Here is a 3,150-nt window from a genome sequence, read left to right as displayed (position 1 = left end):
AGATGATGTATTACCAATGAATCATGGCCCTACTGTCAATATACACAGTGCAAAAAGAGTAGGCAGCTTCGGAAGGTGGGGTGTGGGAAGTTACATGTTCAGTTTTGAGCTATGTTGAATTCTGCATGCCTATGGGAACCCTAGGTAAGATGTTTGGTTGGCAATTGGATATATGAAAGCAGAATTTAGTTAACTATGGAGATTTTGTCTGAAGAATGGTCTCCAGAATTTTGGTAGTCTGTGGTAATTTAAGCCCTTAGACTAGAAAAGATTACACAGAGAAAGTGTATAGAGTGAGAAGAAAATTGCCTGGGAAGAAGATTAATAAGTACAGGAAAGAGAGGGAGAAGTGGGCTCATATAAGAAAAAATAAATAAAAAGAAAGAAAGAAAAAGAAAAAAGAAAAGAAAAAAAATGAAACTCGGTCTGGGAGCATGTGTATTCCAATCCTAAGAGACTCATTTGCTGACTATAAGTCAGTTTTGTGTCTGGGTTTCCAGTCAGTACATGTTGCTTTCTCCTAGTGTATTTATGTGAATAGTTGTGATATTTCATCAGTCATGCTGTTCTTTAGCATATCAAGAGCATTTGGTGGTCAAGAAGACTTCTTGATCATATGTAACTTGTTCTCATCAATTCTGGACAAGGGTCATCTGAAATAATGCTGAAGGAAGCATCTTGTGCCAAATAAATTTATAATTATAAGATATATAGATATAGATATATAGATATAGATATAAAGATATACATATATTTCAATCTGATCTTATTTATTGCAGCAAAGGTCAACCAAATAAGAAATTGTTATTAGTGTCTAAATTAGATGCAGTAACTATAATAAAGTTTATGCAAATCCAGTTATAAGCTCCCAAAGAAACAAATAATCTGCTTTTGATTATTTTTGTTTGTTTGCTTCCTCTGTTAAATGCAAAATCAAAAATTGGCCTTATTGTACTCAACTTGGCTTCAACACTTCAAGAAAATCTTGGCTTTAGTATAATCAGAATTCGAGAAAGCCTGGTGCCAACACTCACTTAACACTTGGGAAGGTCTGGGCTTCCTGAGAGGCATGATATCATCTCTGTTATCACTTTGTAATGCAGATTATGGGCTTTGAAACAATGGTCTCTGGTTCTCTTTAGCCACTATACAATCAACTCCCAATATTAAAAAATTTGTAAATATATACAAATTGGTTGTCCACTCACTGTTCTATAGCAAGCCCTTCAATCACAGTGCAAGATCTCACTGTCTGGAGCCACTACTTTGCTTAAAGAAAATGGAAAAGTAGAAACTAATAGTGATTGTGACCCGCAGTTGGCATAATGGCTATGTCACTGGACTCCCATGTGGTCAACCGCTGTTCCAGTCCTGGACCAGGTGGCTTCAACTCACGCTGAGCGTGTTTGCGTGCATGCCCAAGATGCCGAGAGGAGAATGGAGGAGAAGGGGTTGTGGTGTGGCCATTCCCCCTAGGGGGTGATTTCTTGCTTTCTGTCTCTCTCTCTCACTCTGTCTTTTTGGCAAGCACATGTACCCTATAGCAAAAACCTTTCCCCTCCCCTCCAAAAAAAAGTCTAAATGAAGTAAAGAACAAAGTCCTTGCAGAGAATGTCCTCATTACTGGCTAGGAACAGGTCCTACTATGGGAAAGATACTACTGTATCCCTGACTACCCTTGACTTTTATGAGAAAATAGCTATATTCACTCTGTTACTGACATTGTCTATGGAGGGATGTCATGAGCGCTTAAAAAACATTAAACCATTTACAGACACTCCAGAGGTAAGTTTTAAAGTGTAATTCTATGTGAGGTAGGAAAGCAGATAATTTAAACTGTGAAGGGCTAGAACTGTCATTGGGGCTCATGCCCTGTGGAAGGAAACCAGTCTTTCAGATTGCATCTTGAAGGGGAGGACCCTGGAAGTAGCATAGAATGTTGCAACCAGAAAAAGTAGAGTTGGCACTTAAAGGGAAACAAGAGGATATTTTTCTCAGGGAAACCCAGAATGTAGAGGAGAGGCATCCAGCTAGTTGCCTGAAAGGGATATAAACAATCCTTTGGAGTTTGATGGAAACTAACTGGGATTTTACTAGTTATTCCGAGCTTACCATGGGATTCCTGGAATTGTGGATTTTGTGACCTTGTCTGCTCTATGCTAAGTGTGTTTTCTCTTTCTAAAATTTTCTCCAAAACAGTTATAGTTACCTTTGACATTCTCAACTTGTCTAAGACTTGTGGGAGGGCAGTTCAGGATCGATGTGCTAGAAATTCAAGGGGGCAATGAGACCCCTGAGAGAGCATGGCCCTTTCACGCTCAAAAGGTTTCGTTGTTACTTTTTAAAAAATTCACTGGAGCGCTCTTGTTCTGCTTATCTCTTATGGGCCTGGGTGGGGGTTTTATTTAAATTAAGGACATATGTCCTTTATACCTGGCTGGTTTCCAGGATGTCAAAACTCAGTCAGATCTTGTAAGGCATAATGCTCACTGCTCATGGTTCTAGAGAAAGGTTACCCTTCACCTCTGGAAGACCGTGGGCTGTAGAGAGGCAAGAGATTGCAGGCAAAGGCTCTGATCTATTCAGTTTTGGTTTCTCGGCACAGCACAAAGCCTCTGTTTCTTGGACAGACTCTATCTCTTCTGGAATAGACTGTCCTCTTCCAAAAATGAGCAAATAGAAGAAAGTCAATTTTTAATTCTGTCAAGTGAAGGCCACAAACTGAACATGAAGTAAGACACTAACAAAAGGGACCTAAACATCAATAATTGCTATAAATCAGCAATCCCTGTGCTGGAAGGTTCTGGTTTAAGTGAAAATATCCTTCTTTTTTTCCCCCAGAGGAATAACTTTCATTTATTTATTTAAAAACCAGCAAAAGTAAACGAATGAAACCATGTGAGATCAAGACACTAGACAAAACTTCAGTGTAGAAAAGAAGACCTTGCTGGGAAACAGCTCATGAGAAAGAAACACTGGATAAATTTCACAGATGTACAAAAGCTCACATTGCAAACAGGATTAAGCTGCAGCTGATTTCCTGGTAACATCAAGGCTTCATTTTGCTCAGCCCGAGATCTTACTCGATTTCAAACTGCCTGTGATCCACTCAGTGTAGAAAAGCCTTCCGTTCAATATACCCCTCTTTCC

General features: G+C 39.2%; 1 pseudogene; it reads right to left on the bottom strand.

Annotated features, from left to right (window-relative positions):
• Positions 1–3,049: 3,049 nt before the first annotated feature.
• LOC102485122 (craniofacial development protein 1 pseudogene) overlaps positions 3,050–3,150 on the bottom strand; it is a 5,237-nt pseudogene continuing 5,136 nt past the window's right edge.

The sequence above is a fragment of the Tupaia chinensis genome, unplaced genomic scaffold (assembly GCF_000334495.1).
Source record: "Tupaia chinensis unplaced genomic scaffold, TupChi_1.0 Scaffold140308_1, whole genome shotgun sequence".
In the NCBI taxonomy this organism is placed as follows: domain Eukaryota; kingdom Metazoa; phylum Chordata; class Mammalia; order Scandentia; family Tupaiidae; genus Tupaia; species Tupaia belangeri.
The sequence above is the reverse complement of the archived record's forward strand: the minus strand, read 5'-3'. Positions and strand labels throughout refer to the sequence as shown.